Source organism: Oncorhynchus gorbuscha, linkage group LG22 (genome assembly GCF_021184085.1).
Source record: "Oncorhynchus gorbuscha isolate QuinsamMale2020 ecotype Even-year linkage group LG22, OgorEven_v1.0, whole genome shotgun sequence".
Lineage (NCBI taxonomy): Eukaryota > Metazoa > Chordata > Actinopteri > Salmoniformes > Salmonidae > Oncorhynchus > Oncorhynchus gorbuscha.
This window is the reverse complement of record NC_060194.1, coordinates 5900764-5915729: the sequence shown is the minus strand read 5'-3', so window position 1 is coordinate 5915729 and position 14966 is coordinate 5900764. Positions and strand designations below refer to the sequence as shown.

Below are 14966 nucleotides of genomic sequence, written 5' to 3'. Positions count from 1 at the left end.
TGTCTCCGCCCGGTCTCGAACCATCGACCTTTCGCATGTTAGGCGAACGTGATAACCACTACACTACGGAAACCTGATGAGTTGAATACAAAGGGTGTGGCTGACTTTGGCTGGGTGGGGCATTTATCGCTCTCAGAACCTATTGAAAATCAGAAATTACTTAGTCCATTAATTAAGCAATAAGGCTTGAGAAGCCGGGAATTATGAGGTATTTTTAAAATATTTGTTTTATTAATAAAAACTATATGTTATCGCTTTGTCATTATGGGGTATTGTGTGTAGATAGATTTTATTTTATTTCATCCATTTTAGTATAAGTCTGTAACGTAACAAAATATGGAAAAAAGTAAGGGGCCTGAAAACTTTCCAAATGCACTGTACCTATGCAGGCTAGCTTCTTTTCCTTTGCTAGCCAGCCAACTAAATCTATCACACAATCACATCAAGCAGCTGAAATTACAGAAAACGATCTACATTTTTGTTTGTTTTACCTTGGATTATATTGCCATTTCTTTGGATATATCCATTACAATGACCCTGATAAATGCATTTGCCTGGCTCAGAGAAGCTGTCAGTCTGTTCACATTCATACAGATCGCACGGTGGAGGTCCCCAAAAAAAACGGCAACATTGATCCACTGTTCGGAGAGGTAGACAGCAAGGTTTAGATAAACCACAACTGTTTCAAACCAAATGCTAGCCTCTGGGCATTGGGAAATATTGAATATGACATTTCGCGTGTGAGGCGAACGTGATAACATCTACACTACTGAAACTACAATACAAAAAGAGGAAGTCATGGAAAATATTAGGAATGCCCACAAGTCTACCTCACATAATATCCCAAATTGAGTACAACAGAAAGAGCCATAATACCCATTACAAACTAGCGGTCATACAGGAAAATGGTTCCAATCATTTTTCCACCCTTCATGTTCCCCACAGGGGATTTTAGAAACACTTAAAATAAGGGCTGTGTTTCTTGTCGGCTTACCCTGGAGTGGTAAACTATTTGAATCATTATGGACCTCAGACCACACGTAGCAGGAGTATATTCAGAGCACCCAAGCTAGCCACACATGCAGAGTGCATTACGCGACCAAAAAGGTAAGTTTGAATACCAAATACTGAGAACTGCGAAGGAAAAGCATGAATTCCGAAATTGGGACCGAGCCCTAAGTGAATAGGCTTACTGTCCAATTTGTTAAAATGTGTTTCCGCCCAGTCTCGAACCGGGAACCTTTCGCATGTTAGGCGAACGTGATAACCACTACACTACAGAAACCTGATGAGTGGAATACTAAGGGTGTGGCTGACTTTGGCTGGGTGGGCATTTATCGCTCTCAGAACCTATTGAAAATCAGAAATTAATTAGTCCATTAATTAAGCAATAAGGCTTGAGAAGCTGGGAATTATGAGGTATTTTTTAAATATTTGTTTTATTAATAAAAACTATATGTTATCGCTTTGTCATTATGGGGTATTGTGTGTAGATAGATTTTATTTTATTTCATCCATTTTAGTATAAGTCTGTAACGTAACAAAATGTGGAAAAAAGTAAGGGGCCTGAAAACTTTCCGAATGCACTGTACCTATGCAGGCTAGCTTCTTTTCTTTTGCTAGCCAGCCAACTAAATCTATCACACAATCACATCAAGCAGCTGAAATTACAGAAAACGATCTACATTTTTGTTTGTTTTACCTTGGATTATATTGCCATTTCTTTGGATATATCCATTACAATGACCCTGATAAATGAATTTGCCTGGCTCAGAGAAGCTGTCAGTCTGTTCACATTCATACAGATCGCACGGTGGAGGTCCCCAAAAAAATGGCAACATTGATCCACAGGTCGGAGAGGTAGACAGCAAGGTTTAGATAAACCACAACTGTTTCAAACCAAATGCTAGCCTCTGGGCATTGGGAAATATTGAATATGACCTTTCGCGTGTGAGGCGAACGTGATAACCACTACACTACTGAAACTACAATACAAAAAGAGGAAGTCGTGGAAAATATTAGGAATGCCCACAAGTCTACCTCACATAATATCCCAAAGTGAGTACCACAGAAAGAGCCATAATACCCATTACAAACTAGCGGTCAAACAGGAAAATGGTTCCAATCGTTTTTCCACCCTTCATGTTCCCCACAGGGGATTTTAAAAACACTTACAATAAGGGCTGTGTTTCTTGTCGGCTTACCCTGGAGTGGTAAACTATTTGAATCATTATGGACCTCAGACCACACGTAGCAGGAATATATTCAGAGCGCCCAAGCTAGCCACACATGCAGAGTGTGTTACGCGACAAAAAAGGTAAGTCTGAATACCAAATACTGAGAAGTGCGAAGGAAAAGCATTAATTCCGAAATTGGGACCGAGCCCTAAGTGAATAGGCTTACTGTTCAATTGGTAAAAAAGTGTTTCCGCCCGGTCTCGAACCAGGGAACTTTCGCGTGTGAGGCAAACGTGATAACCACTACACTACGGAAACCTAATGAGTGAGAAACTAAGGGTGTGGCTGACTTTGGCGGGGTGGGACATTTATCACTCTCAGAATCTATTGAAAATTAGAAATTACTTAGTCCATTAATTAAGCAATAATGCTTGAGAAGCCGGGAATTATGAGGTATTTTTAAAATATTTGTTTTATTAATAAAAACTATATGTTATCGCTTTGTCATTATGGGGTATTGTTGGTAAATATATTTTATTTTTATTTCATCCATTTTAGTATAAGGCTGTAAGGTAACAAAATGTGGAAAAAGTAAGGGGTCTGAAAACTTTCCAAATGCACTGTACCTATGCAGGCTAGCTTCTTTTCCTTTGCTAGCCAGCCAACTAAATCTATCACACAATCACATCAAGCAGCTGAAATTACAGAAAACGATCTACATTTTTGTTTGTTTTACCTTGGATTATATTGCCATTTCTTTAGATATAACCATTACAATGACAATGATAAATGCATTTGCCTGGCTCAGAGAAGCTGTCAGTCTGTTCACATTCATACAGATCGCACGGTGGAGGTCCCCAAAAAACGGCAACATTGATCCACAGGTCGGAGAGGTAGACAGCAAGGTTTAGATAAACCACAACTGTTTCAAACCAAATGCTAGCCTCTGGGCATTGGGAAATATTGAATATGACCTTTCGCGTGTGAGGCGAACGTGATAACCACTACACTACTGAAACTACAATACAAAAAGAGGAAGTCGTGGAAAATATTAGGACTGCCCACAAGTCTACCTCACATAATATCCCAAAGTGAGTACCACAGAAAGAGCCATAATACCCATTACAAACTAGCGGTCAAACAGGAAAATGGTTCCAATCGTTTTTCCACCCTTCATGTTCCCCACAGGGGATTTTAAAAACACTTACAATAAGGGCTGTGTTTCTTGTCGGCTTACCCTGGAGTGGTAAACTATTTGAATCATTATGGACCTCAGACCACACGTAGCAGGAATATATTCAGAGCGCCCAAGCTAGCCACACATGCAGAGTGTGTTACGCGACAAAAAGGTAAGTCTGAATACCAAATACTGAGAAGTGCGAAGGAAAAGCATGAATTCGAAATTGGGACCGAGCCCTAAGTGAATAGGCTTACTGTTCAATTGGTAAAAAGTGTTTCCGCCCGGTCTCGAACCAGGGAACTTTCGCGTGTGAGGCGAACGTGATAACCACTACACTACGGAAACCTAATGAGTGAGAAACTAAGGGTGTGGCTGACTTTGGCGGGGTGGGACATTTATCACTCTCAGAATCTATTGAAAATTAGAAATTACTTAGTCCATTAATTAAGCAATAATGCTTGAGAAGCCGGGAATTATGAGGTATTTTTAAAATATTTGTTTTATTAATAAAAACTATATGTTATCGCTTTGTCATTATGGGGTATTGTTGGTAAATATATTTTATTTTTATTTCATCCATTTTAGTATAAGGCTGTAAGGTAACAAAATGTGGAAAAAGTAAGGGTCTGAAAACTTTCCAAATGCACTGTACCTATGCAGGCTAGCTTCTTTTCCTTTGCTAGCCAGCCAACTAAATCTATCACACAATCACATCAAGCAGCTGAAATTACAGAAAACGATCTACATTTTTGTTTGTTTTACCTTGGATTATATTGCCATTTCTTTAGATATAACCATTACAATGACAATGATAAATGCATTTGCCTGGCTCAGAGAAGCTGTCAGTCTGTTCACATTCATACAGATCGCACGGTGGAGGTCCCCAAAAAAACGGCAACATTGATCCACAGGTCGGAGAGGTAGACAGCAAGGTTTAGATAAACCACAACTGTTTCAAACCAAATGCTAGCCTCTGGGCATTGGGAAATATTGAATATGACCTTTCGCGTGTGAGGCGAACGTGATAACCACTACACTACTGAAACTACAATACAAAAAGAGGAAGTCGTGGAAAATATTAGGACTGCCCACAAGTCTACCTCACATAATATCCCAAAGTGAGTACCACAGAAAGAGCCATAATACCCATTACAAACTAGCGGTCAAACAGGAAAATGGTTCCAATCGTTTTTCCACCCTTCATGTTCCCCACAGGGGATTTTAAAAACACTTACAATAAGGGCTGTGTTTCTTGTCGGCTTACCCTGGAGTGGTAAACTATTTGAATCATTATGGACCTCAGACCACACGTAGCAGGAATATATTCAGAGCGCCCAAGCTAGCCACACATGCAGAGTGTGTTACGCGACAAAAAAGGTAAGTCTGAATACCAAATACTGAGAAGTGCGAAGGAAAAGCATGAATTCCGAAATTGGGACCGAGCCCTAAGTGAATAGGCTTACTGTTCAATTGGTAAAAAAGTGTTTCCGCCCGGTCTCGAACCGGGGAACTTTCGCGTGTGAGGCGAACGTGATAACCACTACACTACGGAAACCTAATGAGTGAGAAACTAAGGGTGTGGCTGACTTTGGCGGGGTGGGACATTTATCACTCTCAGAATCTATTGAAAATTAGAAATTACTTAGTCCATTAATTAAGCAATAATGCTTGAGAAGCCGGGAATTATGAGGTATTTTTAAAATATTTGTTTTATTAATAAAAACTATATGTTATCGCTTTGTCATTATGGGGTATTGTTGGTAAATATATTTTATTTTTATTTCAACCATTTTAGTATAAGGCTGTAAGGTAACAAAATGTGGAAAAAGTAACTGGTCTGAAAACTTTCCAAATGCACTGTACCTATGCAGGCTAGCTTCTTTTCATTTGCTAGCCAGCCAACTAAATCTATCACACAATCACATCAAGCAGCTATAATTACAAAAAACGATCTACATTTTTGTTTGTTTTACCTTGGATTATATTGCCATTTCTTTAGATATATCCATTACAATGACCCTGATAAATGAATTTGCCTGGCTCAGAGAAGCTGTCAGTCTGTTCACATTCATACAGATCGCACGGTGGAGGTCCCCAAAAAATGGCAACATTGATCCACAGGTCGGAGAGGTAGACAGCAAGGTTTAGATAAACCACAACTGTTTCAAACCAAATGCTAGCCTCTGGGAATTGGGAAATATTGAATATGACCTTTCGCGTGTGAGGCGAACGTGATAACCACTACACTACTGAAACTACAATACAAAAAGAGGAAGTCGTGGAAAATATTAGGAATGCCCACAAGTCTACCTCACATAATATCCCAAAGTGAGTACCACAGAAAGAGCCATAATACCCATTACAAACTAGCGGTCAAACAGGAAAATGGTTCCAATCGTTTTTCCACCCTTCATGTTCCCCACAGGGGATTTTAAAAACACTTACAATAAGGGCTGTGTTTCTTGTCGGCTTACCCTGGAGTGGTAAACTATTTGAATCATTATGGACCTCAGACCACACGTAGCAGGAATATATTCAGAGCGCCCAAGCTAGCCACACATGCAGAGTGTGTTACGCGACAAAAAAGGTAAGTCTGAATACCAAATACTGAGAAGTGCGAAGGAAAAGCATGAATTCCGAAATTGGGACCGAGCCCTAAGTGAATAGGCTTACTGTTCAATTGGTAAAAAAGTGTTTCCGCCCGGTCTCGAACCGGGGACCTTTCGCGTGTGAGGCAAACGTCATAACCACTACACTACAGAAACCTAATGAGTGAGTAACTAAGGGTGTGGCTGACTTTGGCGGGGTGGGACATTTATCACTCTCAGAATCTATTGAAAATTAGAAATTACTTAGTCCATTAATTAAGCAATAATGCTTGAGAAGCCGGGAATTATGAGGTATTTTTAAAATATTTGTTTTATTAATAAAAACTATATGTTATCGCTTTGTCATTATGGGGTATTGTTGGTAAATATATTTTATTTTTATTTCATCCATTTTAGTATAAGGCTGTAAGGTAACAAAATGTGGAAAAAGTAAGGGGTCTGAAAACTTTCCAAATGCACTGTACCTATGCAGGCTAGCTTCTTTTCCTTTGCTAGCCAGCCAACTAAATCTATCACACAATCACATCAAGCAGCTATAATTACAGAAAACGATCTACATTTTTGTTTGTTTTACCTTGGATTATATTGCCATTTCTTTGGATATATCCATTACAATGACCCTGATAAATGAATTTGCCTGGCTCAGAGAAGCTGTCAGTCTGTTCACATTCATACAGATCGCACGGTGGAGGTCCCCAAAAAAATGGCAACATTGATCCACAGGTCGGAGAGGTAGACAGCAAGGTTTAGATAAACCACAACTGTTTCAAACCAAATGCTAGCCTCTGGGAATTGGGAAATATTGAATATGACCTTTCGCGTGTGAGGCGAACGTGATAACCACTACACTACTGAAACTACAATACAAAAAGAGGAAGTCGTGGAAAATATTAGGAATGCCCACAAGTCTACCTCACATAATATCCCAAAGTGAGTACCACAGAAAGAGCCATAATACCCATTACAAACTAGCGGTCAAACAGGAAAATGGTTCCAATCGTTTTTCCACCCTTCATGTTCCCCACAGGGGATTTTAAAAACACTTAAAATAAGGGCTGTGTTTCTTGTCGGCTAACCCTGGAGTGGTAAACTATTTGAATCATTATGGAACACAGACCACACGTAGCAGGAATGTATTCAGAGCGCCCAAGCTAGCCACACATGCAGAGTGCGTTACGCGACTAAAAAAGGTAAGTCTGAATACCAAATACTGAGAAGTGCGAAGGAAAAGCATGAATTCTGAAATTGGGACCGAGCCCTAAGTGAATAGGCTTACTGTCCAATATGTTCAAATGTGTTTCCACCCGGTTTCGAACCAGGGACCTTTCGCGTGTGAGGGAAACGTGATAACCACTACACTACGGAAACCAAATGAGTGAAAAACTAAGGGTGTGGCTGACTTTGGCGGGGTGGGACATTTATCACTCTCAGAATCTATTGAAAATCAGAAATTACTTAGTCCATTAATTAAGCAATAATGCTTGAGAAGCCGGGAATTATGAGGTATTTTTAAAATATTTGTTTTATTAATAAAAACTATATGTTATCGCTTTGTCATTATGGGGTATTGTTGGTAAATATATTTTATTTTATTTCATCCATTTTAGTATAAGGCTGTAAGGTAACAAAATGTGGAAAAAGTAAGGGGTCTGAAAACTTTCCAAATGCACTGTACCTATGCAGGCTAGCTTCTTTTCCTTTGCTAGCCAGCCAACTAAATCTATCACACAATCACATCAAGCAGCTATAATTACAGAAAACGATCTACATTTTTGTTTGTTTTACCTTGGATTATATTGCCATTTCTTTGGATATATCCATTACAATGACCCTGATAAATGAATTTGCCTGGCTCAGAGAAGCTGTCAGTCTGTTCACATTCATACAGATCGCACGGTGGAGGTCCCCAAAAAATGGCAACATTGATCCACAGGTCGGAGAGGTAGACAGCAAGGTTTAGATAAACCACAACTGTTTCAAACCAAATGCTAGCCTCTGGGCATTGGGAAATATTGAATATGACCTTTCGCGTGTGAGGCGAACGTGATAACATCTACACTACTGAAACTACAATACAAAAAGAGGAAGTTGTGGAAAATATTAGGAATGCCCACAAGTCTACCTCACATAATATCCCAAATTGAGTACCACAGAAAGAGCCATAATACCCATTAAAAACTAGCGGTCAAACAGGAAAATGGTTCCAATCATTTTTCCACCCTTCATGTTCCCCACAGGGGATTTTAAAAACACTTAAAATAAGGGCTGTGTTTCTTGTCGGCTTACCCTGGAGTGGTAAACTATTTGAATCATTATGGACCTCAGACCACACGTAGCAGGAATATATTCAGAGCGCCCAAGATAGCCACACATGCAGAGTGCGTTACGCAACAAAAAAGGTAAGTCTGAATACCAAATACTGAGAAGTGCGAAGGAAAAGCATGAATTCCGAAATTGGGACAGAGCCCTAAGTGAATAGGCTTACTGTCCAATTTGTTAAAATGTGTTTCCGCCCGGTTTCGAACCGGGGACCTTTCGCATGTGAGGCGAACGTGATAACCACTACACTACAGAAACCTGATGAGTGAAATACTAAGGGTGTGGCTGACTTTGGCTGGGTGGGGTATTTATCACTCTCAGAATCTATTGAAAATCAGAAATTACTTAGTCCATTAATTAAGCAATAATGCTTGAGAAGCCGGGAATTATGAAGTATTTTTAAAATATTTGTTTTATTAATAAAAACTATATGTTATCGCTTTGTCATTATGGGGTATTGTGTGTAGATAGATTTTATTTTATTTCATCCATTTTAGTATAAGGCTGTAACGTAACAAAATGTGGAAAAAAGTAAGGGGCCTGAAAACTTTCCAAATGCACTGTACCTATGCAGGCTAGCTTCTTTTCCTTTGCTAGCCAGCCAACTAAATCTATCACACAATCACATCAAGCAGCTATAATTACAGAAAACGATCTACATTTTTGTTTGTTTTACCTTGGATTATATTGCCATTTCTTTGGATATATCCATTACAATGACCCTGATAAATGAATTTGCCTGGCTCAGAGAAGCTGTCAGTCTGTTCACATTCATACAGATCGCACGGTGGAGGTCCCCAAAAAAATGGCAACATTGATCCACAGGTCGGAGAGGTAGACAGCAAGGTTTAGATAAACCACAACTGTTTCAAACCAAATGCTAGCCTCTGGGAATTGGGAAATATTGAATATGACCTTTCGCGTGTGAAGCTCGCATCCGCTACAAGACCATGGTGCTTGCCTACGGAGCTGTGAGGGGAACGGCACCTCAGTACCTCCAGGCTCTGATCTGGCCCTACACCCAAACAAGGGCACTGCGTTCATCCACCTCTGGCCTGCTCGCCTCCCTACCACTGAGGAAGTACAGCTCCCGCTCAGCCCAGTCAAAACTGTTCGCTGCCCTGGCCCCCCCAATGGTGGAACAAACTCCCTCACGACGCCAGGACAGCGGAGTCAATCACCACCTTCCGGAGACACCTGAAACCCCACCTCTTTAAGGAATACCTAGGATAGGATAAGTAATCCCTCTCACCCCACCCCCCCTAAGTTTTAGATGCACTATTGTTAAGTGACTGTCCCACTGGATGTCATAAGGTGAATGCACCAATTTGTAAGTCGCTCTGGATAATGTCATGCTGGTGAATGAGGACCCAAAACAGAGTATTTAATCCAGAATAAACTTTACAAAACAAAAAGCATAATACTACACGTAAAGACGAGAACAGACTGGAGACTTGATCGAGAACTGCAGGTTGCCTCGGGAAGGCACTTGAACCTAGCAGACTCAGACACCTGCTCACCACGCAGCATCTGAGGGAAACACGACACGACAGGGCAAAACATAGACACAGCACGGTGAATTATAAATGAGGATCCGACAGGGCAGGTACGGGAAACAAGGAGAGAAATAGGGACTCTAATCAGGGAAAAGGATCGGGAACAGGTGTGGGAAGACTAAATGATGATTAGGGGAATAGGAACAGCTGGGAGCAGGAACGGAACGATAGAGAGAAGAGAGAGCGAGAGAGTGAGAGAGGGAGGGGAGAGAGAGGGCTAGAAAGAGGGAAAGAACCTAATAAGACCAGCAGAGGGAAACGAATAGAATGGGAAGCACAGGGACAAGACATGATAATAAATGACAAAACATGACAGTACCCCCCACTCACCGAGCGCCTCCTGGCGCACTCGAGGAGGAATCCTGGCGGCAACGGAGGAAATCATCAATGAGTGAACGGTCCAGCACGTCCCGAGACGGAACCCAACTCCTCTCCTCAGGACCGTAACCCTCCCAATCCACTAAGTATTGGTGACCCCGTCCCCGAGAACGCATGTCCATGATCTTATGTACCTTGTAAATAGGTGCGCTCGACAAGGACGGGAGGGGGGAGGGAAGACGAACGGGGTGCGAAGAAAGGGCTTAACACAGGAGACATGGAAGACAGGGATGGACGCGACGAAGATGTCGCGGAAGAAGCAGTCGCACAGCGACAGGATTGACGACCTGGGAGACACGGAACGGACCAATGAACCGCGGAGTCAACTTACGAGAAGCTGTCGTAAGAGGAAGGTTGCGAGTGGAAAGCCAAACTCTCTGGCTGCAACAATACCTAGGACTCTTAATCCTGCGTTTATTGGCGGCTCTCACAGTCTGTGCCCTGTAGCGGCAAAGTGCAGACCTCACCCTCCTCCAGGTGCGCTCACAACGTTGGACAAACGCTTGAGCGGAGGGAACGCTGGACTCGGCAAGCTGGGAAGAGAATAGAGGAGGCTGGTAACCCAGACTACTCTGAAACGGAGATAACCCGGTAGCAGACGAAGGAAGCGAGTTGTGAGCGTATTCTGCCCAGGGGAGCTGTTCTGCCCAAGACGCAGGGTTTCTGAAAGAAAGGCTGCGTAGTATGCGACCAATCGTCTGATTGGCCCTCTCTGCTTGACCGTTAGACTGGGGATGAAACCCGGAAGAGAGACTGACGGACGCACCAATCAAACGACAGAACTCCCTCCAAAATTGTGACGTGAATTGCGGGCCTCTGTCTGAAACGGCGTCTAACGGGAGGCCATGAATTCTGAACACATTCTCGATAATGATTTGTGCCGTCTCCTTAGCGGAAGGAAGTTTAGCGAGGGGAATGAAATGTGCCGCCTTAGAGAACCTATCGACAACCGTAAGAATCACAGTCTTCCCCGCAGACAAAGGCAGACCGGTAATGAAGTCTAGGGCGATGTGAGACCATGGTCGAGAAGGAATGGGGAGCGGTCTGAGACGACCGGCAGGAGGAGAGTTACCCGACTTAGTCTGCGCGCAGTCCGAACAAGCAGCCACGAAACGGCGCGTGTCACGCTCCTGAGTCGGCCACCAAAATCGCTGGCGAATAGACGCAAGAGTGCCTCGAACACCGGGATGACCAGCTAACTTGGCAGAGTGAGCCCACTGAAGAACAGCCAGACGAGTGGAAACAGGAACGAAAAGGAGGTTACTAGGACAAGCGCGGCGACGCAGTGTGCGTGAGTGCTTGCTTAACCTGTCTTTCAATTCCCCAGACTGTCAACCCGACAACACGCCCATAAGGAAGAATCCCCTCGGGATCAGTAGAAGCCACAGAAGAACTAAACAGACGGGATAAGGCATCAGGCTTGGTGTTCTTGCTACCCGGACGGTAAGAAATCACAAACTCGAAACGAGCGAAAAACAACACCCAACGAGCTTGACGGGCATTAAGTCGTTTGGCAGAACGGATGTACTCAAGGTTCTTATGGTCTGTCCAAACGACAAAAGGAACGGTCGCCCCCTCCAACCACTGTCGCCATTCGCCTAGGGCTAAGCGGATGGCGAGCAGTTCACGGTTACCCACATCATAGTTGCGCTCAGATGGCGACAGGCGATGAGAAAAATAAGCGCAAGGATGAACCTTATCGTCAGACTGGAAGCGCTGGGATAGAATGGCTCCCACGCCTACCTCTGAAGCGCCAACCTCGACAATGAATTGTCTAGTGACGTCAGGAGTAACGAGGATAGGAGCGGACGTAAAACGTTCTTTTAGAAGATCAAAAGCTCCCTGGGCGGAACCGGACCACTTAAAACACGTCTTGACAGAAGTAAGAGCTGTGAGAGGGGCAGCAACTTGACCGAAATTACGAATGAAACGCCGATAGAAATTAGCGAAACCTAAAAGCGCTGCAACTCGACACGTGACCTTGGAACGGGCCAATCACTGACAGCTTGGACCTTAGCGGAATCCATCTGAATGCCTTCAGCGGAAATAACGGAACCGAGAAAAGTAACGGAGGAGACATGAAAAGAACACTTCTCAGCCTTTACGTAGAGACAATTCTCTAAAAGGCGCTGTAGAACACGTCGAACGTGCTGAACATGAATCTCGAGTGACGGTGAAAAAATCAGGATATCGTCAAGATAGACAAAAACAAAGATGTTCAGCATGTCTCTCAGAACATCATTAACTAATGCCTGAAAAACAGCTGGCGCATTGGCGAGACCAAACGGCAGAACCCGGTACTCAAAATGCCCTAACGGAGTGTTAAACGCCGTTTTCCACTCGTCCCCCTCTCTGATGCGCACGAGATGGTAAGCGTTACGAAGGTCCAACTTAGTAAAGCACCTGGCTCCCTGCAGAATCTCGAAGGCTGATGACATAAGGGGAAGCGGATAACGATTCTTAACCGTTATGTCATTCAGCCCTCGATAATCCACGCAGGGGCGCAGAGTACCGTCCTTCTTCTTAACAAAAAGAACCCCGCCCCGGCCGGAGAGGAAGAAGGCACTATGGTACCGCGTCAAGAGACACAGATAAATAATCCTCGAGAGCCTTACGTTCGGGAGCCGACAGAGAGTATAGTCTACCCCGAGGAGGAGTGGTCCCCGGAAGGAGATCAATACTACAATCATACGACCGGTGAGGAGGAAGGGAGTTGGCTCGGGACCGACTGAAGACCGTGCGCAGATCATGATATTCCTCCGGCACTCCTGTCAAATCGCCAGGTTCCTCCTGAGAAGTGGGGACAGAAGAAATGGGAGGGATGGCAGACATTAAGCACTTCACATGACAAGATACGTTCCAGGATAGGATAGAATTACAAGACCAATTAATAGAAGGATTATGACATACTAGCCAGGGATGACCCAAAACAACAGGTGTGAAAGGTGAACGAAAAATCAAAAAAGAAATAGTCTCACTGTGGTTACCAGATACTGTGAGAGTTAAAGGTAGTGTCTCAAATTTGATACTGGGAAGATGACTACCATCTAAGGCAAACATGGGCGTAGGCTTGTCTAACTGTCTGAAAGGAATGTTATGTTTCCGAACCCATGCTTCGTCCATGAAACAACCCTCAGCCCCAGAGTCAATCAAGGCACTGCATGTAGCACCCGAACCGGTCCAGCGTAGATGGACCGACATAGTAGTACAAGATCTAGATGAAGAGACCTGAGTAGTAGCGCTCACCAGTAGCCCTCCGCTTACTGATGGGCTCTGGCCTCTTACTGGACATGAATTAACAAAATGTCCATCAAATCCGCAATAGAGGCACAGGCGGTTGGTGATCCTCCGTTCCCTCTCCTTAGTCGAGATGCGAATCCCTCCCAGCTGCATGGGCTCAGTCTCAGAGCCAGAGGAGGGAGATGGTTGCGATGCGGAGCAGGGAAACACCGTTGATGCGAGCTCTTCCACGAGCCTGGTGACGAAGATCTACCCGTCGTTCTATGCGGATGGCGAGAGCAATCAAAGAGTCCACACTGGAAGGAACCTCCCGAGAGAGAATCTCATCTTTGACCACTGTGTGGAGTCCCTCCAGAAAACGAGCGAGCAGCGCCGGCTCGTTCCAGTCACTAGAGGCAGCAAGAGTACGAAACTCTATAGAGTAATCCGTTATGGATCGATCACCTTGGCATAGGGAAGCCAGGACCTAGAAGCCTCCCCCACCAAAAACTGAACGGTCAAAAACCCGAATCATCTCCTCTTTAAAGTTCTGGTAATTGTTAGAACAATCAGCCCTTGCCTCCCAGATAGCTGTGCCCCACTCGGGCCCGGCCAGTAAGGAGTGAAATGACGTAAGCAACCCGAGCTCTCTCTCTAGAGAATGTGTTGGGTTGGAGAGAGAACACAATCTCACACTGGGTGAGAAAGGAGCTGCACTCAGTGGGCTGCCCGGAGTAGCAAGGTGGGTTATTAACCCTAGGTTCTGGAGGCTCGGCAGGCCAGGAAGTAACAGGTGGCACGAGACGAAGACTCTGGAACTGTCCAGAGAGGTCGGAAACCTGAGCGGCCAGGTTCTCACGGCATGGCGAGCAGCAGACAATTCCTGCTCGTGTCTGCCGAGCATGGCTCCTTGGATCTCGACGGCAGTGTTACGAGCGTCTGTAGTCGCTGGGTCCATTCCTCGGTCGGATCCTTCTGTCATGCTGGTGAATGAGGACCCAAAAGCGACTTGGCGAAAACAGAGTATTTAATCCAGAATAAACTTTACAAAACAAAAAGCATAATACTACACGTAAAGACGAGGAGAACAGACTGGAGACGCGACCACAGAACTGCAGGTTGCCTCGGGTAGGCACTAGAGCCGTAGCTGACAGAGACACCTGCTCACCACGCAGCATCTGATGAAGGCAAAAACACGACAGGACAGGGCGATACACAATAGACACAGCACGGTGAATTACTAAACAAGGAACCGACAGGACAGGAACGGAACACAAAGGAAGAAATAGGGACTCTAATCAGGGAAAAGGATCGGGAACAGGTGTGGGAAGACTAAATGATGATTAGGGGAATAGGAACAGCTGGGAGCAGGAACGGAACGATAGAGAGAAGAGAGAGCGAGAGAGTGAGAGAGGGAGGGGAGAGAGAGGGATAGAAAGAGGGAAAGAACCTAATAAGACCAGCAGAGGGAAACGAATAGAATGGGGAGCACAGGGACAAGACATGATAATAAATGACAAAACATGAC

General features: G+C 44.1%; 8 non-coding genes across 8 annotated transcripts; all 8 read right to left on the bottom strand.

Annotated features, from left to right (window-relative positions):
* Positions 1–73, bottom strand: trnav-aac. The gene has a single exon. It is a non-coding gene; the product is annotated as a tRNA-Val (tRNA).
* A 1139-nt stretch (positions 74–1212) lies between these two features.
* On the bottom strand, positions 1213–1285 carry trnav-aac. Its single transcript has one exon. It is a non-coding gene; the product is annotated as a tRNA-Val (tRNA).
* A 1137-nt stretch (positions 1286–2422) lies between these two features.
* trnav-cac lies at positions 2423–2495 on the bottom strand. Its single transcript has one exon. It is a non-coding gene; the product is annotated as a tRNA-Val (tRNA).
* Positions 2496–3629: 1134 nt separating this feature from the next.
* Positions 3630–3702, bottom strand: trnav-cac. The gene has a single exon. It is a non-coding gene; the product is annotated as a tRNA-Val (tRNA).
* A 1137-nt stretch (positions 3703–4839) lies between these two features.
* Positions 4840–4912, bottom strand: trnav-cac. The gene has a single exon. It is a non-coding gene; the product is annotated as a tRNA-Val (tRNA).
* A 1137-nt stretch (positions 4913–6049) lies between these two features.
* trnav-cac lies at positions 6050–6122 on the bottom strand. The gene has a single exon. It is a non-coding gene; the product is annotated as a tRNA-Val (tRNA).
* A 1139-nt stretch (positions 6123–7261) lies between these two features.
* Positions 7262–7334, bottom strand: trnav-cac. The gene has a single exon. It is a non-coding gene; the product is annotated as a tRNA-Val (tRNA).
* Positions 7335–8470: 1136 nt separating this feature from the next.
* trnav-cac lies at positions 8471–8543 on the bottom strand. Its single transcript has one exon. It is a non-coding gene; the product is annotated as a tRNA-Val (tRNA).
* Between the last annotated feature and the right edge of the window lie 6423 nt (positions 8544–14966).